Source organism: Armigeres subalbatus, chromosome 1 (genome assembly GCF_024139115.2).
Source record: "Armigeres subalbatus isolate Guangzhou_Male chromosome 1, GZ_Asu_2, whole genome shotgun sequence".
In the NCBI taxonomy this organism is placed as follows: Eukaryota; Metazoa; Arthropoda; class Insecta; order Diptera; family Culicidae; genus Armigeres; species Armigeres subalbatus.
This window is the reverse complement of record NC_085139.1, coordinates 133,405,072-133,429,449: the sequence shown is the minus strand read 5'-3', so window position 1 is coordinate 133,429,449 and position 24,378 is coordinate 133,405,072. Positions and strand designations below refer to the sequence as shown.

The window sequence follows — 24,378 nt, the reverse complement described above, 5'->3', positions numbered from 1 at the left end:
TTGCCCAATTTCATCAATTTTTCAAAAAGTTATAAGGATTTGAATTTGGGCCAAATTTTGCCTATCTCAATCATTTTGCCTAACCCCTGTAGTTCTAGCGGACAATGCACTGGCCGACAATACTAGCACGAAATTAGCATAATGTAAACAGGAATTGTCATGTGCTAATAGTGTTTACATTATGCTAATATCGAGCTAGTATTGTCGGACAGTGCATTGTCCGCTAGAACTAGCCTATATGTAAACGGGCCATAAGAGCGGGCACAGTGTCGATATAAGTTTCATTTGGTTGTACTTATGTGATGATAGTGGATTGAGCGCTCGTCTGAGTCCATGAGAGTGGGCGCAGTAGCATTCTGAGTTCAATTAGGTTTCTCTAATGAGGTTATAGAATGAGCGCTAGTTGTAATCCTTGGGGGCGGTCGCAGTGTCGATATGAGTTCAATTTGGTTGCACTTATGTGATGATAGTGGATTGAGCGTTCGTCTGAGTCAATGAGGGCGGGCGCAGTGTCGATATGAGTTCAATTTGGTTGCACTTATGTGATGGTAGTGGATTGAGCGCTCGTCTGAGTCCATGAGGGTGGGCGCAGTAGCATTCTGAATTCAATTAGGTTTCTCTAATGAGGTTATAGAATGAGCGCTAGTTGTAATCCTTGGGGGCGGTCGCAGTGTCGATATGAGTTCAATTTGGTTGCACTTATGTGATGATAGTGGATTGAGCGCTCGTCTGAGTCCATGAGGGCGGGCGCAGTATCGATATGAGTTCAATTTGGTTGCACTTATGTGATGATAGTGGATTGAGCGCTCGTCTGAGTCCATGAGGGCGGGCGCAGTATCGATATGAGTTCAATTTGGTTGCACTTATGTGATGATAGTGGATTGAGCGCTCGTCTGAGTCAATAAGGGCGAGCGCAGTGTCGATATGAGTTCAATTTGGTTGCACTTATGTGATGGTAGTGGATTGAGCGCTCGTCTGAGTCAATGAGGGCGGGCGCAGTATCGATATGAGTTCAATTTGGTTGCACTTATGTGTTGATAGTGGATTGAGTGCTCGTCTGAGTCAATGAGGGTGGGCGCAGTATCGATATGAGTTCAATTTGGTTGCACTTATGTGATGATAGTGGATTGAGCGCTCGTCTGAGTCAATGAGGGTGGGCGCAGTGTTGATATGAGTTCAATTTGGTTTCTCTTATGTGATGATAGTGGATTGAGCACTCGTCTGAGTCAATGAGGGCGGGCGCAGTGTCGATATGACTTCAATTTGGTTGCACTTATGTGATGATAGTGGATTGAGCGCTCGTCTGAATCAATGAGGGCGGGCGCTGTGTCGATTTGAGTTCAATTTGGTTGCACTTATGTGATGATAGTGGATTGAGCGCTCGTCTGAATCAATGAGGGTGGGCGCTGTGTCGATTTGAGCTCAATTTGGTTGCACTTATGTGATGATAGTGGATTGAGCGCTCGTCTGAGTCAATGAGGGTGGGCGCAGTGTCGATATGACTTCTATTTGGTTGCACTTATGTGATGATAGTGGATTGAGCGTTCGTCTGAATCAATGAGGGCGAGCGCTGTGTCGATTTGAGTTCAATTTGGTTGCACTTATGTGATGATAGTGGATTGAGCGCTCGTCTGAGTCAATGAGGGCGGGCGCAGTGTCGATATGACTTTTATTTGGTTGCACTTATGTGATGATAGTGGATTGAGCGCTCGTCTGAGTCCATGAGGGCGGTCACAGTAGCATTTTGAGTTCAATTAGGTTTCTTTAAGGATATAGTAAAATGTGCGCTCGTTTGAATCCTTGGGGCGGTCGCAGTGTCGATATGAGTTCAATTTGGTTGCACTTATGTGATGATAGTGGATTGAGCGCTCGTCTGAGTCAATGAGGGTGGGCGCAGTGTTGATATGAGTTCAATTTGGTTTCTCTTATGTGATGGTAGTGGATTGAGCACTTGTCTGAGTCAATGAGGGCGGGCGCAGTGTCGATATGACTTCAATTTGGTTGCACTTATGTGATGATAGTGGATTGAGCGCTCGTCTGAATCAATGAGGGCGGGCGCAGTGTCGATACGTGTTCAATTTGGTTGCACTTATGTGATTATAGTGGATTATGTGCTCGTCTGAGTCAATGAGGGCGGGCGCAGTGTCGATATGAGTTCAATTTGGTTGCACTTATGTGTTGATAGTGGATTGAGCGCTCGTCTGAGTCAATGAGGGTGGGCGCAGTATCGATATGAGTTCAATTTGGTTGCACTTATGTGAAGATAGTGGATTGAGCGCTCGTCTGAGTCAATGAGGGTGGGCGCAGTGTTGATATGAGTTCAATTTGGTTTCTCTTATGTGATGATAGTGGATTGAGCACTCGTCTGAGTCAATGAGGGCGGGCGCAGTGTCGATATGACTTCAATTTGGTTGCACTTATGTGATGATAGTGGATTGAGCGCTCGTCTGAATCAATGAGGGCGGGCGCTGTGTCGATTTGAGTTCAATTTGGTTGCACTTATGTGATGATAGTGGATTGAGCGCTCGTCTGAATCAATGAGGGCGGGCGCTGTGTCGATATGACTTCAATTTGGTTGCACTTATGTGATGATAGTGGATTGAGCGCTCGTCTGAGTCAATAAGGGTGGGCGCAGTGTCGATATGACTTCTATTTGGTTGCACTTATGTGATGATAGTGGATTGAGCGTTCGTCTGAATCAATGAGGGCGGGCGCTGTGTCGATTTGAGTTCAATTTGGTTGCACTTATGTGATGATAGTGGATTGAGCGCTCGTCTGAGTCAATGAGGGCGGGCGCAGTGTCGATATGACTTTTATTTGGTTGCACTTATGTGCTCGTCTGAGTCCATGAGGGCGGTCACAGTAGCATTTTGAGTTCAATTAGGTTTCTTTAAGGATATAGTAAAATGTGCGCTCGTTTGAATCCTTGAGGCGGTCGCAGTGTCGATATGAGTTCAATTTGGTTGCACTTATGTGATGATAGTGGATTGAGCGCTCGTCTGAGTCCATGAGGGTGGGCGCTGTGTCGATAAGACTTCAATTTAGTTGCACTCATGTGATGATAGTGGTTTGAGCGCTCGTCTGAGTCAAGGAGAGCGGGCGCAGTATCGATATGAGTTCTATTTGGTTGCACTTATGTGATGATAGTGGATTGAGTGTCGCAGTGTCGATATGAGTTCAATTTTGTTGCACTTATGTGATGATAATGCATTGAGCGCACGTCTGAGTCAATGAGGATGGGCGCTGTGTTGATATGAGTTTAATTTGTTTGCACTTATGTGATGATAGTGGATTGAGCGCTCGTCTGAGTCCGTGAGGGCTTCGCAGTATCGATATGAGTTCAATTTGGTTGCACTTATGTGATGATTGGGGATTGAGTGCTCGTCTGAGTCAATGAGGGTGGGCGCAGTGTCGATTATACTTCAATTTTGTTGCACTTATGTGATGATAGTGGATTGAGCGCTCGTCTGAGTCCATGAGGGTTGGCGCTCTGTCGATATGAGTTCCATTTGGTTGCACTTATGTAATGATAGTGGATTGAGTGCTCGTCTGAGTCCATAAGGGCGGTCACAGTAGCATTTTGAGTTCAATTAGGTTTTTCTAAGGAGATGGTAGAATGAGCGCTCGTTTGAATCCTTGGGGGCGATCGCAGTGTCGATATGAGTTCAATTTGGTTGCACTTATGTGATGATAGTGGATTGAGCGCTCGTATGAGTCAATGAGGATGGGCGCAATGTCGATATGAGTTCAATTTGGTTGCACTTATGTGATTATAGTGGATTGAGCGCTCGTCTGAGTCCATGAGGGCGAGCACAGTAGCATTTTGAGATCAATTAGGTTTCTCTAAGGAGATAGTAGAATGAGCGCTCGTCTGAGTCCATGAGGGTTGGCGCTGTGTCGATATGACTTCAATTTGGTTGCACTCATGTGATGATAGTGCTTTGAGCTCTCGTCTGAGTCAATGAGGGCGGGCGCAGTATCGATATGAGTTCAATTTGGTTGCACTTATGTGATGAAAGGGGATTGAGGGTCGCAGTGTCGATATGAGTTCAATTTTGTTGCACTTATGTGATGATAATGCATTGAGCGCACGTCTGAGTCAATGAGGATGGGCGCTTTGTTGATATGAGTTTAATTTGTTTGCACTCATGTGATGATAGTGGATTGAGCGCTCATCTGAGTCCATGAGGGCTTCGCAGTATCGATATGAGTTCAATTTGGTTGCACTTATGTGATGATTGGGGATTAAGTGCTCGTCTGAGTCAATGAGGGCGGGCGCAGTGTCGATATGAGTTCAATTTGGTTGCACTTATGCGTTGATAATGGATTGAGCGCTCGTCTGAGTCCATGAGGGCGGGCGCTGTGTTGATTTGACTTCAATTTGGTGGCACATATGTGATGATAGTGCATTGAGCGCTCGTCCGAGTCAATGAGGGTGGGAACAGTGTCGATTAGACTTCAATTTGGTTGCACTTATGTGATGATAGTGGATTGAGCGCTCGTCTGAGTCCATGAGGGCGGGCACAGTAGCATTTTTAGTTCAATTATGTTTCTCTAAGGAGATGGTAGAATGAGCGCTCGTTTGAATCTTTGGGGGTGGTCGCAGTGTCGATATGAGTTCAATTTGGTTGCACTTATGTGATGATAGTTCATTTGGCGCACGTCTGAGTCAATGAGGGCGGGCGCAGTGTCGATATGAGTTCAATTTGGTTGCACTTATGTGTTATTAGTGGATTGAGCGCTCGTCTGATTCAATGAGCGTGGGCGCAGTATCGATATGAGTTCAATTTGGTTGCACTTATGTGTTGATAGTGGATTGAGCGCTCGTCTGGGTCAATGGGGGTGGGCGCAGTGTTGATATGAGTTCAATTTGGTTGCACTTATGTGATGACAGTTCATTGAGCGCTCGTCTGAGTCAATGAGGGCGGGCGCAGTGTTGATATGAGTTCAATTTGGTTTCACTTTTGTGATGACAGTGGATTGAGCGCTCGTGTGAGTCAATGAGGGCGGGCGCAGTGTCAATATGAGTTCAATTTGGTTGCACTTATGTGATGATAGTTCATTGAGCGCTCGTCTGAGTCAATGAGGGCGGGCGCAGTGTTGATATGAGTTCAATTTGGTTTCACTTATGTGATGACAGTGGATTGAGCGCTCGTTTGAGTCAATGAGGGCGGGCGCTGTGTCGATATGAGTTCAATTTGGTTGCACTTATGTGATGACAGTGGATTGAGCGCTCGTCTGAGTCAATGAGGGTGGGCGCAGTGTCGATATGACTTCTATTTGGTTGCACTTATGTGATGATAGTGGATTGAGCGCTCGTCTGAGTCAATGAGGGTGGGCGCAGTATCGATATGAGTTCAATTTGGTTGCACTTATGTGTTGATAGTGGATTGAGCGCTCGTCTGAGTCAAAGATCGGGCGCAATGTCGATATGAGTTCAATTTTGTTGCACTTATGTGATGATAGTACATTGAGCGCACGTCTGAGTCAATGAGGGCAGGCGCTGTGTTGATATGAGTTCAATTTGGTTGCACTCATGTGACGATAGTGGATTGAGCGCTCGTATGAGTCCATGAGGGCGAGCACAGTAGCATTTTGAGATCAATTAGGTTTCTCTAAGGAGATAGTAGAATTAGCGCTCCTCTGACTCCATGAGGGCGGGCGCTGTGTCAATATGACTTCAATTTGGTTGCACTCATGTAATGATAGTGGATTGAGCGCTCGTCTGAGTCAATGAGGGCTTGCGCAGTATCGATATGAGTTCAATTTGGTTGCACTTATGTGATGATTGGGGATTGAGTGCTCGTCTGAGTCAATGAGGGTGGGCGCAGTGTCGATATGAGTTCAATTTGGTTGCACTTATGTGTTGATAATGGATTCAGCGCTCGTCTGAGTCCATGAGGGTGGGTGCTGTGTCGATTTGAATTCAATTTGGTTGCACTTATGTGATGATAGTGGATTGAGTGCTCGTCTGAGTCAATGAGGGCGGGCGCAGTATCGATATGAGCTCAATTTGGTTGCACTTATGTGTTGATAGTGGATTGAGCGCTCGTCTGAGTCAATGAGGGCGGGCGCAGTGTTGATATGAGTTCAATTTGGTTGCACTTATGTGATGACAGTGGATTGAGCGCTCGTCTGAGTCAATGAGGGCGGGCGCAGTGTCGATATGAGTTCAATTTGGTTGCACTTATGTGACGATAGTGGATTGAGCGCTCGTCTGAATCAATGAGGGTGGGCGCTGTGTCGATATGAGTTTAATTTGGTTGCACTTATGTGTTGATAGTGGATTGAGCGCTCGTCTGAGTCAATGAGGGTGGGCGCAGTGTCGATATGACTTCAATTTGGTTGCACTTATGTGATGATAGTGGATTGAGCGCTCGTCTGAGTCAATGAGGGTGAGCGCTGTGTCAATATGACTTCAATTTGGTTGCACTTATGTGATGATAGTGGATTGAGCGCTCGTCTGAGTCAATGAGGGCGGGCGCAGTTTCGATATGAGTTCAATTTGTTTGCACTTATGTGTTGATAGTGGATTGAGAGCTCGTCTGAGTCCATGAGGGCGAGCACAGTAGCATTTTGAGTTCAATTAGGTTTCTCTAAGGAGATAGTAGAATGAGCACTCGTCTGAGTCCATGAGGGTGGGCGCTGTGTCGATTTGACTTCAATTTGGTTGCACTCATGTGATGATAGTGGATTGAGCGCTCGTCTGAGTCAATGAGGGCTTGCGCAGTATCGATATGAGTTCAATTTGGTTGCACTTATGTGATGATTGGGGATTGAGTGCTCGTCTGAGTCAATGAGGGCGGGCGCAGTGTCTATATGAGTTCAATTTGGTTGCACTTATGCGTTGATAATGGATTTAGCGCTCGTCTGAGTCCATGAGGGTGGGCTCTGTGTCGATTTGACTTCAATTTGGTTGCACTTATGTGATTATAGTGGATTGAGCGCTCGTCTGAGTCAATGAGGGTGGGAACAGTGTCGATTAGACTTCAATTTGGTTGCACTTATGTGATGATAGTGGATTGAGCGCTCGTCTGAGTCCATGAGGGTGGGCTCTGTGTCGATATGACTTCAATTTGGTTGCACTCATGTGATGATAGTGGATTGAGCGCTCGTCTGAGTCAATGAGGGCTTGCGCAGTATCGATATGAGTTCAATTTGGTTGCACTTATGTGTTGATAGTGGATTGAGGGCTCGTCCGAGTCCATGAGGGCGGGCACAGTAGCATTTTGAGTTCAATTAGGTTTCTCTAAGGAGATGGTAGAATGAGCACTCGTCTGAGTCCATGAGGGTGGGCGCTGTGTCGATATGACTTCAATTTGGTTGCACTCATGTGATGATAGTGGATTGAGCGCTCGTCTGAGTCAATGAGGGCTTGCGCAGTATCGATATGAGTTCAATTTGGTTGCACTTATGTGATGATTGGGGATTGAGTGCTCGTCTGAGTCAATGAGGGCGGGCGCAGTGTTGATATGAGTTCAATTTGGTTGCACTTATGCGTTGATAATGGATTTAGCGCTCGTCTGAGTCCATGAGGGTGGACGCTGTGTCGATTTGACTTCAATTTGGTTGCACTTATGTGATTATAGTGGATTGAGCGCTCGTCTGAGTCAATGAGGGTGGGAACAGTGTCGATTAGACTTCAATTTGGTTGCACTTATGTGATGATAGTGGATTGAGCGCTCGTCTGAGTCCATGAGGGTGGGATCTGTGTCGATATGACTTCAATTTGGTTGCACTCATGTGATGATAGTGGATTGAGCGCTCGTCTGAGTCAATGAGGGCTTGCGCAGTATCGATATGAGTTCAATTTGGTTGCACTTATGTGTTGATAGTGGATTGAGGGCTCGTCCGAGTCCATGAGGGCGGGCACAGTAGCATTTTGAGTTCAATTAGGTTTCTCTAAGGAGATGGTAGAATGAGCGCTCGTTTGAATCCTTGGGGGCGGGCGCAGTGTCGATATGAGTTCAATTTGGTTGCACTTATGTGATGATAGTGGATTGAGCGCTCGTCTGAGTCCATGAGGGCGGGCGCAGTTTCGATATGAGTTCAATATGGTTGCACTTATGTGATGATAGTGGATTGAGCGCTCGTCTGAGTCAATAAGGGCGGGCGCAGTGTCGATATGAGTTCAATTTTGTTGCACTTATGAGATGATAGTGGATTGAGCGCTCGTCTGAGTCAAGGAGGGCTGTCGCAGTATCGATATGAGTTTAATTTGGTTGCACTTATGTGAAGATAGTGGATTTAGCGCTCGTCTGAGTCAATGAGAACGGGCGCAGTGTCGATATGAGTTCAATTTGGTTGCACTTATGTGTTGATAGTAGGGGTCCTCCTTAGCCGTACGGTAAGACGCGCAGCTACAAAGCAAGACCATGCTGAGGGTGGCTGGGTTCGATTCCCGGTGCCGGTCTAGGCATTTTTTGGATTGGAAATTGTCTCGTCTTCCCTGGGCATAAAAGTATCATCATGCTAGCCTCATGATATACGAATGCAAAAATGGTATCTTGGCTTAGAAACCTCGCAGTTAATAACTGTGGAAGAGCTTAATGAACACTAAGCTGCGAGGCGGCTCTGTCCCAGTGTGGTGATGTAATGCCAATAAGAAAAAGAAGAAGATGTGTTGATAGTGGAGTGATGATAGTGGATTGAGCGCTCGTCTGAGTCCGTGAGGGCGAGCACAGTAGCATTTTGAGTTCAATTAGGTTTCTCTAAGGAGATAGTAGAATTAGCGCTCGTCTGAGTCCATGTGGGTGGGCGCTGTGTCGATATGACTTTAATTTGGTTGCACTAATGTGATGATTGTGGATTGAGTGCTCGTCTGAGTCAATGAGGGCGGGCAAAGTAGCATTTTGAGTTTAATTTGGTTTCTCTAAGGAGATAGTAAAATGAGCGCTCGTTTGAATCCTTCGGGCGGTCGCAGTGCCGATTTGAGTTCAATTTGGTTGCACTTATGTGATGAAAGTGCATTGAGTGCACGTCTGAGTCAATGAGTGCGGGCAAATGTCGATATGAGTTCAATTTGGTTGCTCTCATGTGATGATAGTGGATTGATCGCTCGTCTGAGTCAATGAGAGTGGGCGCAGGATCGATATGATTTCAATTTGTTTGCCCTTATGTGATGATAGTGGATTGATCGCTCGTCTGAGTCAATGAGGGCGTTCAGTGTCGACATGAGTTCAATTTGGTTGCACTTATGTGATGATAGTGGATTGAGCGATCGTTTGAGTCAATGTGGGTGGGCGCTGTGTCGATATGACTACAATTTGGTTGCACTTATGTGACGATAGTGGATTGAGCACTCGTCTGAGTCAATGAGGGCGGGCGCAGTATCGATATAAGTTCAGTTTGTTTGCACTTATGTGATGATAGTGGATTGAGCGCTCGTCTGAGTCCATGAGGGCGGGCACAGTAGCATTTTGAGTTAAATTTGGTTTCTCTAAGGAGATAGTAAAATGAGCGCTTGTTTGAATCCTTGGGGCGGTTGCAGTGTCTATATGAGTTCAATTTGGTTGCACTCATGTGATGACCCAGATAACCACACATCGCATATGAATGTACGATTAAAATCGTTTACCGATCCAAATTTCATCAAAATCGCATTGTGGTGCGAAGCTCATCAGTTTATTTATAAATTTTCCCGCACAGTAGGCTATTTTGCGAGTTTATTCCAGCTTCATATGTTGACATCGCACATTCCTGCAAACAAACTCAAATGAAATCGGATTATCTGTCAAACAGAGTTTGTTATCACACACTACATCGTAATGTATAACGAACAAACTCGCATAAAAATCGTGCATATCGCAGAAACTACCGTGTAACGTCGGATAAGAAATACACATATATCGCCTCCTCTTTTGTTTGCAAAAAGCGTTTACGCGACTGGTAAGCGATAAAATTTGTGCGCATAGGCATCGCATAACAGAAAAACAATTCCATTATGCATGCATTCTGGTTGTCTGGGGATAGTGCATTGAGCGCTCGTCTGAGTCCATGAGGGCGGGCACAGTAGCATTTTGAGTTCAATCAGGTTTCTTCATGGAGATAGTAGAATGAGCGCTCGTTTGAATCCTTGGAGGCGGTCGCAGTGTCGATATGAGAAAAATGGGGTAAACTTTTGTGTTGATAGTGGATTGAGCGCACGTCTGAGTCAATGGAGGCGGGCGCAGTGTCGATATGAGATCAATTTGGTTGCACTTACGTGATGATAGTGGATTGAGCGCTCGTCTATGTCAATGAGTGTGGGCGCAGTATCGATATGAGTTCAATTTGGTTGCACTTATGTGATGATAGTGGATTGAGCGCTCGTCTGAGCCCATGAGGGTGGGCGCTGTGTCGATATGAGTTCAAATTGATTGTACTTATGTGGTGATAGTGGATTGAGCGATCGTTTGAGTCAATGTGGGTGGGCGCTGTGTCGATATGACTTCAATTTGGTTGCACTTATGTGATGATAGTGGATTGAGTGCTCGTCTGAGTCCATGAGAGCGGGCTCAGTAGCATTTTGAGTTAAATTTGGCTTCTCTAAGGAGATAGTAAAATGAGCGCTCGTTCGAATCCTTGAGGCGGTCGCAGTGTCGATATAAGTTCAATTTGGTTGCACTCATGTGATGATAGTGGATTGAGCGCTCGTCTGAGTCCATGAGGGCGGGCACAGTAGCATTTTGAGTTAAATTTGGTTTATCTAAGGAGATAGTAAAATGAACGCTCGTTTGAATTCTTGGGGGCGGTCGCAGTGTCGATATGAGATCAATTTTGTTGTACTTATGTGATTATAGTCGATTGAGCGCTCGTCTGAGTCCATGAGGTCGGGCACAGTAGCATTTTGAGTTTAATTTGGTTTCTCTAAGGAGATAGTAAAGTGAGCGCTCGTTTGAATCCTTGGGCGGTCGCAGTGTCGATGTGAGATCAATTTGGTTGCACTCATGTGATGATAGTGGATTGAGTGCACGTCTGAGTCAATTAGGGCTTGCAGTGTCGACATGAGTTCAATTTGTTTGCACTTATGTGATGATATTGGATTGAGTGCTCGTCTGAGCCCATGAGGGTGGGCGCTGTGTCGATATGACTTCAATTTGGTTGCACTCATGTGATGATAGTGGATTGAGCGCTCGTCTCAGTCAATGAGGGCGGGCGAAGTATCGATATGAGTTCAATTTGGTTGCACTTATGTGATGATAGTGGATTGTGCGCTCGTCTGAGTCCATGAGGGCGGGCACAGTAGCATTTTGAGTTAAATTTGGTTTCTCTAAAGAGATAGTAAAATGGTCGCAGTGTCGATATAAGTTCAATTTGGTTGCACTCATGTGATGATAGTGGATTGAGCGCTCGTCTGAGTCCATGAGGGCGGGCACAGTAGCATTTTGAGTTTAATTAGTTTTTTTAATGGAGATAGTAGAATGAGCGCTCGTTTGAATCCTTGGAGGCGGTCGTAGTGTCGATATGTGAACAATTTGGTTAAACAGGGGGGGTCCCGTAGTTGGCTACACATTCGCCTCATAAGCGAATGGTCATGGGTTCGATTCCCAGCCCCTCCACCAAAACCCTTGCCAGTCGTCAGAAGCGCAGTCCGTACGGTGGCGTTTTGGGGAACGCGCCTCACCGACACGGCTGCCTGATGACGACTGACAAAACTGTTCTTCTCGGAGGCATTCCTCCAACGTTCTTCGATTAATGGCAACCGAACAAAGCTACAATCACTGCATTCACCAAATGGACAAATGAACACAATGGACTCACGATGATATGGACTGGCAATGAACAATAATAACGAATTCTGGACATCTAAAAATAGATACTGTGTGGACTCTGTACAGCAGAGTACCACAGTGGATCACGGCACAGTAGCGGTTAAGAACACAGAGTGCCTACCAAATAAATACATGAATAAAAAAAAAATTGGTTCAACTTATGTGTTGGTAGTGGATTGAGCGCACGTCTGAGTCAATGGAGGCGGGCGCAGTGTCGATATGAGATCAATTTGGTTGCACTTATGTGATGATAGTGGATTGAGCGCTCGTCTGAGTCCATGAGGGCGGGCACAGTAGCATTTTGAGTTCAATTAGCTTTCTCTAAGGCGATAGTAGAATGAGCGCTCGTTTGAATCCTTGGGGGCGGTCGCAGTGTCGATATGAGATCAATTTGGTTGTACTTATGTGGTGATAGTGTATTGAGCACTCGTTTAAGTCCATGAGGCCGGGCGCTGTGTCGATATGACATCCATTTGGTTGCACTTATGTGATTATAGTGGATTGAGCGCTCGTCTGAGTTCATGAGGGCGGGCACAGTAGCATTTTGAGTTCAATTTGGTTTCTCAAAGGAGATAGTAGAATGAGCGCTCGTTTGAATCCTTTGGGGCGGTCGCAGTGTCGATATGAGATCAATTTGGTTGTACTAATGTGATGATAGTAGATTGAGCGTACGTCTGAGTCAATGAGGGCGAGCGCAGTGTCGATATGAGTTCAATTTGGTTGCTCTTATGTGATGATAGTGGATTGAGCGCTCGTCTGAGTCCATGAGGGCGGGCACAGTAGCATTTTGAGTTCAATTATGTTTCTCTAAGGCGAAAGTAGAATGAGCGCTCGTTTGAATCTATGGGTCACAGTGCCGATGTGAGATCAATTCATTTATTTTAATAAACCTAAAATTTATTTCCTATTTCAGCAATCGTACACTACTTTTTAATAACATTTACTAACCGTCTCATAGTTTTAATCCACAATAAATAGAAGTAGATTGTTAGAAACCCGGATAAAATTTAGAAAAAAAAAGCGATATTGTAAAGACCTCAGCTATTAGCAGCAGGACTTTGCGATTTCGTAGAAACCTCTTATAGTTGGGAAAAGCAGTATCGATATGAGTTCAATTTGGTTGCACTTATGTGATGATAGTGGATTGAGCGCTCGTCTGAGTCCATGAGGGCGGGCACAGTAGCATTTTGAGTTCAATTAGGTTTCTCTAAGGCGATTGTAGAATGAGCGCTCGTTTGAATCCTTGGGGGCGGTCGCAGTGTCGATATGAGATCAATTTGGTTGTACTTATGTGGTGATAGTGGATTGAGCGCTCGTCTAAGTCCATGAGGGCGGGCGCTGTGTCGATATGACTTTCATTTGGTTGCACTTATGTGATTATAATGGATTGAGCGCTCGTCTGAGTCCATGAGAGCGGGCACAGTAGTATTTTGAGTTCAATATGGTTTCTCTAAGAAGATAGTAGATTGAGCACTCGTTTGAATTTTTGGGGCGGTCGCAGTGTCGATATGAGATCAATTTGGTTGTACTGCTCGTCTGAGTCCTTGAGGGCGGGCACAGTAGCATTTTGAGTTCAATTATGTTTCTCTAAGGCGATAGTAGAATGAGCGCTCGTTTGAATCCTTGGGGGTGGTCACAGTGCCGATGTGAGATCAATTAATTTATTTTAATAAACCCAAAATTTATTACTTATTTCAGCAATCGTACACTACTTTTTAATAACATTTACTAACCATCTCATAGTTTTAATCCACAATAAATAGAAGTAGATTGTTAGAAACCCGGATAAAATTTAGAAAAAAAAGTGATATTGTAAAGACCTCAGCTATTAGCAGCAGGACTTTGCGATTTCGTAGAAACCTCTTATAGTTGGGAAAATCATATTTGAAAAGAATTTTGCCTCTAATTGAATATTAAAAGGTTTTCTGGACTTGAAGATACAAAAGTTGAAAGTTTAATCATACATCGTGGAACCAATGGTAACAGAATCCTGAATTGGCATTAAAACATTTTCACTTGGTTGAAAACTACCAAAAATATGTGAAGTGTGATAGTACGGTTGTTCAAGAAAAAACACGTTGAGGACATAGAAGGAGGGGTCAAAATCTACAAAAAAATGTGGATTGCTCTAGTTATGAGTAGAGACAGAAGCCATTGAACTAATTCTTTCATAAAAATAATTTATTTTGATTAAAAAGTTATGAAAATTTTCAATGAAATTGTTATGCGGATACATTCAGTACAAGCAAGCATGTATATATTTTCTACATGTCTTCCGAAAAGAAAACACAATTTCCATCGTGGTATACATGGGTAGACCCCCCTAAGATAATTCTCATTGCCACATGGTTAAATTCGTCTACCCAAAATGAAGTTCAAACAAGTCAAAATTAAGTTCATTCCCTAAATTAAGTTAATTCCTATCGTTGCTGGGGAAGCCAAATTTTGTCGAATGGGTCAGCCTGAGCTTTAGTATTTGATTTTAGTATTTGATTTTGCGTTCGATCATGTGTAGAAAAGTATCTGAATTCTAAGTTGTTTCCACCTAACGAAAGGTTTGAATAGATTCAAAAACCTAAGTTTGAGATAAACCTTTTCAACCCAATTTTAATTCCCCATCGAACTGCTATCGTTAGGTGGTTTACTTTTTCTGTTTCTGATATCATCGGGTGGAATGAGACAACTAAAACAACTCAAAAATTAGGTTGTTTGATCGATCCGTGTATAATAACCATAGTTCATCATATTGCTTTTGGAAATGTTAATTTAAAATCAACAAATCTATTAACAAGAAAACAAAACCTTTTTTGTTTCTTTATTTGTGTATCTTTATTAAGAAGACATTCAGCCCTAGGCTGACTCGACTCCAATAAATCTTTCTTAAATTCAATTACATGTAAAAAGTGAACAGTACTGCCCATGATATCATGATTGACGTAATAAACTTTCAAAATTTCAGCTAATTTAACTTACTTTCGCATTTACTACGGTAATTCAATCGTTGTAACATCGATAAGTTGCATGTCTCAAACCTCATTTAAGTTTTTACGGGTAAATTGTTTAAGATTTGCGACATTTGTCTTCAAGTAATTCCAAATATCAACTATAAAATCATGGGCAGATTAAGTACCCAACATTTTATATTAAATATTCAAAAATAGCAAAGTTCATTTAATCATCGTGCAATGTTCTGTGAAATTGTTCTGTAACATACCAACAATCGAGCGATCAGAACCAATTTCCAAATCGAATGTCGAATGTCGTAGGTGTATTTTCCTATAAATTTTGACTCAAAGCCCCATAAAAACATCTAATCAAATGCGCAGCTTATGCTACAAGCGATTGAGCTGAAATTTTGAGGGATTGATATTCTCACCATAAGACACAATCCAAGGGGGGGGGGGGGGGGGGGGAATTGGACAACTTTTTGTTTCCTGGGCGAGTGTACTGGATACCTTGCGGTGGCGCGGCGTTCATAGTGACTTGAGCGCTTGCTAGAGCCCTATGATGGCAAACACAGCACGAGTTTGAGTCTAAATATGTTGCACTGAGACGTTCATAGTGACTTGAGCGCTCGCCAGAGTCCCATGAGAGCGGACACATCATGAATTTAAGTACAAAATTGTTACTCTGAGACGTTCATAGTGAGTTCAATACCTAATTTCCATAACGACTTATCTGCTTTTGTAAATAAAGACCCAAACGTCGATTTGACAAATCTGATGGCACTACCACGCTAAGCATTACCATCTACACGTAAGTGAAGGCTTCGGCTACCTGTTATGGTGTTGGTTTGCGTGGGAGTGCCATTCGATTCGTCAAATCGACGTTTGAATCTTTGTTTACAAAACCAGATAAGTCGTTTTGAAAATTTGTTATTTAATTGAGTGCCCCCCAGAGTCCCATAAGGGCGGAGACAGCATTATTACTCTGATTCGTTCATAGTGACTTGAGCGCTTATCAGAGTCCCATGAGGGCGAACGCAGCATAAGTTTGAGTCTAAATCTGTTGCACTGAGACGTTCATAGTGAATTGAGCGCTCGCCAGAGTCCCATAAGGGGGGAAAACAACATGAATTTGAGAACAAGATTGTTACTCTGAGACGTTTATAGAGAATTGAGCGCTCGCCAGAGCCCCATGAGGGCGGATACATCATGAGTTTGAGTTCAAAACTGTTGCCTTGAGACGTTCATAATGTCTTGAGCCCTCGCTAGAGCCCCATGAGGGCATGATTCTGACTAGATTTGATAACAGTTTGGTTACTCGGTTGCTAGGTTACTAGGTGCTCATAGTTGCTCATGGGGCTCTCCTTAGCCGTGCGGTAAGACGCGCGGCTACAAAAGCAAGACCATGCTGAGGGTGGCTGGGTTCGATTCCCGGTGCCGGTCTAGGCAATTTTCGGATTGGAAATTGTATCGACTTCCCTGGGCATAAAAGTATCATCGTGTTAGCCTCATGATATACGAATGCAAAAATGGTAACCTGGCTTAGAAACCTCGCAGTTAATAACTGTGGAAGTGCTTAATGAACACTAAGCTGCGAGGCGGCTCTGTCCCAGTGTGGGGATGTAATGCCAATAAGAAGAAGAAGAAGGTGCTCATAGTTAAATGAGTGATCGTCTATGTCCCATGTGGGTGGACATGAATTTGATTTGAGTACAATTCGGTTACTCTGAGGCTTTCATAGTGAATCGAGCGATCATCTGAGTCCCTTGAAGGTGGACACAGATTCAATTTGAGTACAATTTGATTACTCTGAGCCTGAGGTGTTCATTGTGAAATGAGTGATCATCTGAGTCCCTTGAGTGGGCGGTCATAGATTTGATTTACTCTGAGGCCTTCATAGTAAGTTGAGTTTTGTAGTGCGGACATAGAATCAATTTTAGTACAATATGTTTGATTCGAGGCATCCATAATGAGCTCAGCGAACGTCTGAAACCCATGATGCTAGACACAGATTCGATTTGAGTACATTATGGTTACTCTGAGACCTTCATTGTGAGTTTGGCGGTCTTGTGAGTCATGTGAGGGCAGCCTTAGTAGCAATTGGAGTACAATTTAATTGATCTAAGGCATTCATAGTAAATAGTTTGTTTTGGTCGATTGATGAACATTTAAAATTGAAATTTAAGCCGGTACACATTATTAGTTTTCATTTTACCGTGACACATCACGATAACAAATTTGTCTTGGCTTAGACAACGGACAGCACTCTCATGCAACACTTTTGTTGATTAGTGATAAATTTTCCGATGCCGAAAAAAAATCTTTTTACTAGGGTAGGAATCAAACCGACATTTCACAGCACATGCCACTAGACGATTGAAGTTACCCAGAAGCATTTTAAACGTCCAAAACACATGGGCGTAAAACTGTTAATGGAGTAAAGCTTAGGAGTGTGAAAACAAGTATTTTTATGGAATGTTTGTTCAATGAAGATAGGTACCTAAATTTGTGGAGACGAAACTTAAAAAAAAAGAAATAAATGTCGGGTGCAGGCGAAATTCAACGGACGCGGACGTAAAGACATTTGTTCAGTTTGTTGAGCTGAGTCGATTGGTATATAATACTATGGGTCTAAGAGCCTTTTATGAAAAGTTCGTTGTCGGAGTGGAATGATAGCCTTTCTTTACAGCAAATGATCAGAGTGCAAAATTTTTCTAAAAGCATTGCAAATTAGTGAAAATATCTTCAGAAGTTTACTGGGTACTGGTTTGAAGCTACCGTGCTGTGCCTTTATTCCAATCAGCGCCTAATTCCGTTCACGCAAGACAAAATGATAAATAATAAAGAGTTTTTGTCTAAAAACAACAGAAAAATATCCTTGTACTTTTCTATGGTTATGTATGCATGAAATGAAATGAAAACCAGCGTCATTTTTAGCGATGAATAGTGAAAATTTAAACAAAATTTGTTGGTCGTCACTACGAGCGCCATTTTGACTGTTTTCATTAACCCACTTGCTAAGAACGTCTGAAAAAAATTTAATCATTTTAAGTAAAAATTTTCCCTGGATTTCAAACACTGCAGCATAAAGGCTCCCCCAGACCTAAGTGATTTCATCGCCGCGACGGCAACAACTAGTCGCCGCGATTCTATCGTTGGGTCGCTGCAGGCAATGTTCTATTTACGCTTCTATACCAACGGCGACAGAATCGCTGTCGCCAAGCGATAGAATCGCGTCGTGACTGTCGCGTCGCGTGTGTTTGGGGGAACCTTAACAAGACAAAACAGGTAACATTATAGCGTATTACCAAATTGTTGCCTGTATTTTCCCGATAGAAAATGCTGAAAAGTGAAAAATATCTTGACCGGAATAAGGGTACATCTAAATCTACTCGTTCCTTATTCCGTTCATTGGGTTTGGAGGATGGATTCCGAAAATTCCGTGTTTGAGAATATAATCTATGAGTAAGAAAAGGTACATCGTACATGAAGCCATATGAATGGTGAACTTTTGAAATTCTATCCCGCAAGCAGGCAGACCGAAAGGAATTCCGTTAACGACTCCACTCGAAAAAATTATGGGACCTTTTTCAACTCGTGCCGGGAAAATATTTTTTTTTTCAGTTAAGATTTTATGAGGATTTATAAAGTGAATGCTGGACAATGTTAAGAAAGGGTTTCCGGAGAATACGGACAGTTTTAAACAGCACAATCCATAATTGTGGCGTTCTTGTTTACAAGCTTTATCCGGCAATTTCTTGGCGAATTTCTATAAAAAAAATACTACCCTCGCTGAGCTGCAAATAAGATTATGTTTTACCGAAATCCGTGAATACTTCGTAGAAGTAGGGTCATCCGGTACATTAAAGAACCGGAACTTTAGAGAATATTCAATTTGAACGAAACAGTGGTACGAACAATTCCAAACAAACAGAGACATTGTTTTGGAAGTTTCAGGTCAGAATTAAAGGCCTAGTATCCAGGCTCTAATCAAAATTACGTTGAGGATAAGGTCTAAAACTCCGATAAGGAATCGTATCTTTCCTTTTCTGTGGTACCTAATGGAACTGGGCAGCTAGCATCAACGTTCATGTTGAATATATCTCAAATGGTAAGTGAAACAAACTAAAAAACAGTCAACTTGGCTATACTAAGGAAATATCATTCATTGTATTTTAAATTTGGAAGGAAATTACGTTTTAAGCTTTTTATTTGCAATATTATAATAAATGAAAAGATGGATTTGTGAGAAAAATGATGCCTGGTATTAGCATCTCCAAGAAATCAAATGTTTTTCGGGTGATTGGAATTAGGAACACGAATGAACGGAATTAGGAACAATGCCTTTTTAGATGATTGGAATTAGGACCACATAAGTGGTCAATTTTGTTTTCACTAGTGGAGCATAAGTCTATGAATGCATCCCAATATATTTTATTTTCAATTGTATATAGAAAATGACACTATGTAGTGAAATTGCAGCTTCAAAATACTAAACTTTTGGACATAGCGCATTGTCTTAGGTGAACGGAATAAGGGCACAGCACGGTACTTCAAAAAAGCATTCTAAGTGGGCGGTATTTCCTTTAGAAAATGTTTTAATGATATGAGGTAAATAGAAAGGCTAGCTTGTCAAAGTTAGGCATTTCGTATGAAAAACAACCTTTGTTGAGGCAGTCATCAATTCGAGGCGCGTAGGACCTCTAAATTAAGTAAGAGTTTTCTATAAAATTTTTTAGATAAAAATGCATTGGTATTAAATGGAGGCGATTTAAATAGACAATAAAAACTTGACTTGGATAGAGGTCGGAGGGAGCAAGAAAGAAATAATCAAATATTCAATACAAAATACAGTTGAAATTTCGATCAATGTTTTACTCATCAACATAATTGTTTTTGAAAGAAGTCGGCACATAAACCTGTAAAAATCATAATACGATGCATTACATTCAATGATTTTAGAAAGCGAAATTTCATTGGTATTTTGAAAACTATAGGAGTTCCGTTCCAACACAGTGTATATTTTGAAGATCCTATTTCATTAGAGTTTCATTTTCATTCTAACATGCCAATTGAACTCGAGCAAAAACGATGCACGCGCCACGAGTGATCGATTGGCCAACTAATAATTATTTGAATTGACCAGTAAATTAGTAAACGAGGGGAATTTGAGGAGTGTTATGTCTGTTTGTCTGTGCTTTACATATGAATTCTTGTTTATGCAGATGTATATGACGCATCAAACTAATTTCTGGTGTTACTCTGGCGGTATTACGTGTTTTGTTTGATCTAGAATAAGTATTAAATTGAATTTATTCACATTTAGGCGTGGGGCGCAATTTTCAAATCAATAAAGTTTGATGGGCGGCTTTTCCAAGGGGCGCAAAATTTTAAATTTATGAGTAACCAGCTCATGATTTGCCATGACAGCACTGAACCACCCTCGCCTCATCGCAATTCTACGTATCGAACGTGAGAGACTTATCGCAAGAAGTTCAAAACTTTTGCCCTGCAACACATTCACACCCCCTCGTAAAGCCGTCGTGACATTACCCCGTCTGTGTGCCCTGCCGTTACTGCAGACTAACTACTTCAACACAAAAACCAAGGTATTAAGCAATTACAAATTAAGTTTAATTGGAAACCGCTCTCCGGAGCTACCTCCTCGTGCTCTCCTGCAGCTCTCGTTCTCCGACCTCCACCTCGCGATTCGCGATTTCTGTGGAAAGTCTGCACAGTGGCTAATGAGAAATATTTTAATTATAAGGAGATCGTGACATAATTGTTTATCACATTCATGTTCGTTGTAATTCGTTCGGCCGGTTTGCAGGCCGTTCTTGCACCAAATCCGCAGCAAAGCGGCGCGACTAAATGACAGCGATTTGCTTTATTTCGCTACTCCATGGAACCGCAAGGTAAATGGCGAGAAATCGATGATAGTTATGCTTCAATTTATATTTGCATAAAATTGCGAATTCAATTTACATTTTCGTCGTTCCCTTTCCCCTCTTGATGTGCAAGGCAGGATAAATCCCACCGGAATTTTACCGGGATACAACCGAAAGTGCAGACTTCTGAATTCCGAATCGTTGGAAATAATGAGTATGATGTTGCTTGGAAGCGGGTACACGGAATGAAAATTAATTAAAAACTTGTTTAATTTAATAATGATTATCATTTTTCATCATATTCTGGGCATGCATGTTCACACATTGGTTTTTATCCAAAAGTTATCATCCAAAAACTTCTCTTAAGCATCAATAATCATAACAATAATATTTTCCCTAAAAATAACGAATATTAGTATTACCAAGAGAGTGAATAACGCGTACTCAAGATTAGTAAGTCTGTTTCAACTCCTCATAGTTTAGTCAGGTTCAATCTATTTTCAACTCGAATTATTATTATGAGTACTGCATTACTATTCAACGTGTCAAGAACATTGGTTCAATTCCATCGGTCAAGGAGGTACTCTATGCGTGACTGAATTTCTTAAAGTATTTTCTCTATTGCAGTAATTAGTCAAATGGCAGCCGTCCTATTAGCTCACGAAGCGCTCATTGAGTTGTCTTTCATCTTACTCTCAAGCAATGTGTGCCCGCCGCCGCCATAGTGCCATGGCGAACAATCGCAACAATCCGAAACGGGAGACAACCACATAATTCACACTAATTACCACTAAATGCTATTTTCCCACGATTCTGGCTCCGGCCATTTTCTGGGGTTAGGCAGTAAGACAGAAAGGCAATTTTCTCCGTCTGCGAAAGCTCACGCAATATTTTTTTTGTAGGGGAGTTTGAGGCAATTTACATCATACAATTATAATTCAAGGATATTGATAATCATTTCTATAAGTAATATTGAGACTGTTACTAATATTCTCGAATAACTAAGTTGAATATTTACTGTTTTGACTATTGATTTGTATTATATTGTTTATTACATAGTCCTCTAGGTACCCTACGGTCTAAAGCCTCTGCGTGTTAATCTCAAATTCAGCACCCATCAAGAGGACATCACAGACGGCTACAGCGACAGCCTGAAACACGCAATTAATGAAATGTGGGATTGTGTTCGCCTCACACACGATGATACAAGCGAGAAAAGGAATGGGTCAGCGTGTACAGTGGATCGGATGGACGGACAGCCAACCACGGGACGACGATGGACGATGGACTTTTCTTCACGCTCTCATCTTTAATTCATGCGCATTCCGTAATTTGTTATGGCCATTGGGTCCTGGCCATTCGAGTGGATGCCTGCCTACTTACCACTCACACATGGCTCGCTAATCGACAACGCATCTCTGATTTTTCTTCTTGTTGCCTTTCTCGATCACAAAGATGTCCTGAAAGGTTACATGATCACACCGAAAACAAAAGGACGCTATGGGAACTACGATTTCATAAGGTTTTTTTTTTCAAATTGTATTTTCATGTTGTACTGGTTGATAATCAGTACTGAGATTTCAATTTTCTTTGAAAGAAGTCACACGAGATTTACATTTTACTCTTTCGCGCTCTCACAGAAAATAGAAACAATGAAAGGAATTTCTCTAAATTTTCACAAATTTTTGTTTCATAAAAACGCATCAAAGTATTGTATACAAACTGCTTCAATTATGTTATTTTTATTACTTTATGTATTATATTTATGTATTTAATAGAAATAGAAATAGAAATAGAAATAGAAATAGAAACAGAAATAGAAATAGATGTAGAAATAGAAATAGAAATAGAAATAAAAATAGAAATAAAAATAGAAATAGAAACAGAAATCGAAATGGAAATCGAAATCGAAATCGAACTCGAACTCGAACTCGAACTCGAACTCGAACTCGAACTCGAACTCGAACTCGAACTCGAACTCGAACTCGAACTCGAACTCGAACTCGAACTCGAACTCGAACTCGAACTCGAACTCGAACTCGAACTCGAACTCGAACTCGAACTCGAACTCGAACTCGAACTCGAACTCGAACTCGAACTCGAACTCGAACTCGAACTCGAACTCGAACTCAGACTCAGACTCAGGCTCGAACTCGAACTCGAACTCAGACTCGAACTCAGACTCAGACTCGAACTCGGGCTCAGACTCGAACTCGAACTCGAACTCAGACTCGAACTCGAACTCAGACTCAGACTCAGACTCGAACTCGAACTCCAGACTCGAACTCAGACTCTCGAACTCAGACTCAGACTCGAACTCGAACTCAGGCTCAGGCTCAGACTCGAACTCGAACTCGAACTCGAACTCAGGCTCGAGACTCAGACTCGAACTCAGACTCAGACTCCAGACTCGAACTCAGACTCAGACTCAGACTCGAACTCAGAACTCGAACTCGAACTCAGACTCGAACTCAGACTCGAACTCAGACTCGAACTCGAACTCAGACTCGAACTCGAACTCGAACTCGAACTCGAACTCGAACTCGAACTCGAACTCGAACTCGAACTCGAACTCGAACTCGAACTCGAACTCGAACTCGAACTCGAACTCGAACTCGAACTCGAAATCGAAATCGAAATCGAAATCGAAATCGAAATCGAAATCGAAATCGAAATCGAAATCGAAATCGAAATCGAAATCGAAATCGAAATCGAAATCGAAATCGAAATCGAAATCGAAATCGAAATCGAAATCGAAATCGAAATCGAAATCGAAATCGAAATCGAAATCGAAATCGAAATCGAAATCGAAAAAGAAATAGAAATAGAAATAGAAATGGAAATGAAAATTTAAATTTTGTACAGCAACTGAGTGTTCTGTCAAAGAAGCAGCCGTTACACTAGTTATTGGTCTGAGATCTGGGAAACCCTGGTACTACACCGCATCGAACAGCCGTCGTTAAGGAGAGAGAGAGGGAAGGCTGTGACGACATCGAGGAAACTCAAGCCGTTGTCGTTGAAGAGGAAAACGTTTGCGAAGCAACGAAGTACCTACCAGAGAAATTGGGCAGCCCCAGGATTTGATGGAGTCCAAAATTTCAGATTGAAGAGTGCATCTAAAAATGGCGGATTGCTTCAATAAGGTACTACGTGAGCCTCACACGCACCCAAGGCACAACTTACCTCATCCCAAAGGACAGCAATACAGCAGATCCATCCAAGTACAGGCCAAATGAAAGAGCGGACCGCTGTGATGTGTTTCGAGCTGCGAAACTGGCTTTTAACAAGGCCATCAAGAGCAGTAAGAGAGCGTGTTTCGACAATCTATGCGAAGGAGCCAACGCGAATCCGTAGGGTGACGCCTACAGGATAGTGATAGTGATGGCCAAGACCAAAGGGAGCTCTTCTGCCTCCCCCCCAAACGGTCCCCGGATAGGTTGGCGAGGATTATCGAGGTACTCTTCCCGTCCCGGGCCACAAATCCATGGCCTCCTGTACCGTAAGGCAATATGGGTGCTGCCGAAATGGTGGCTCCGGTGATAATCGAAGAGTTAGTCGCAGTGGCCAAATTCCGGATAATGAACAAATCTCCAGGAGTTCCGAACAGCGCTCTCAAGGTAGCAATCATAGCGAGCCCGAACATGTTCAGGCTAGCTGTGCAGAGATGCCTTGATGAGTGTAGAATTCCCGAAAGATGTAAAAGGCAGAAATTGGTTTTGTTGCCAAAGACCGGGAAGCCGCCGGGTCACCCAACGGCGCATAGACCAATTTGACTTATAGACACGACGGGCA

General features: G+C 42.7%; 1 pseudogene; it reads right to left on the bottom strand.

The window, feature by feature from the left end:
* The window catches only part of LOC134206564 (uncharacterized protein DDB_G0271670-like), a 66,981-nt pseudogene extending 43,207 nt beyond the window's left edge, over window positions 1-23,774 (bottom strand).
* Window positions 23,775-24,378: the final 604 nt, after the last annotated feature.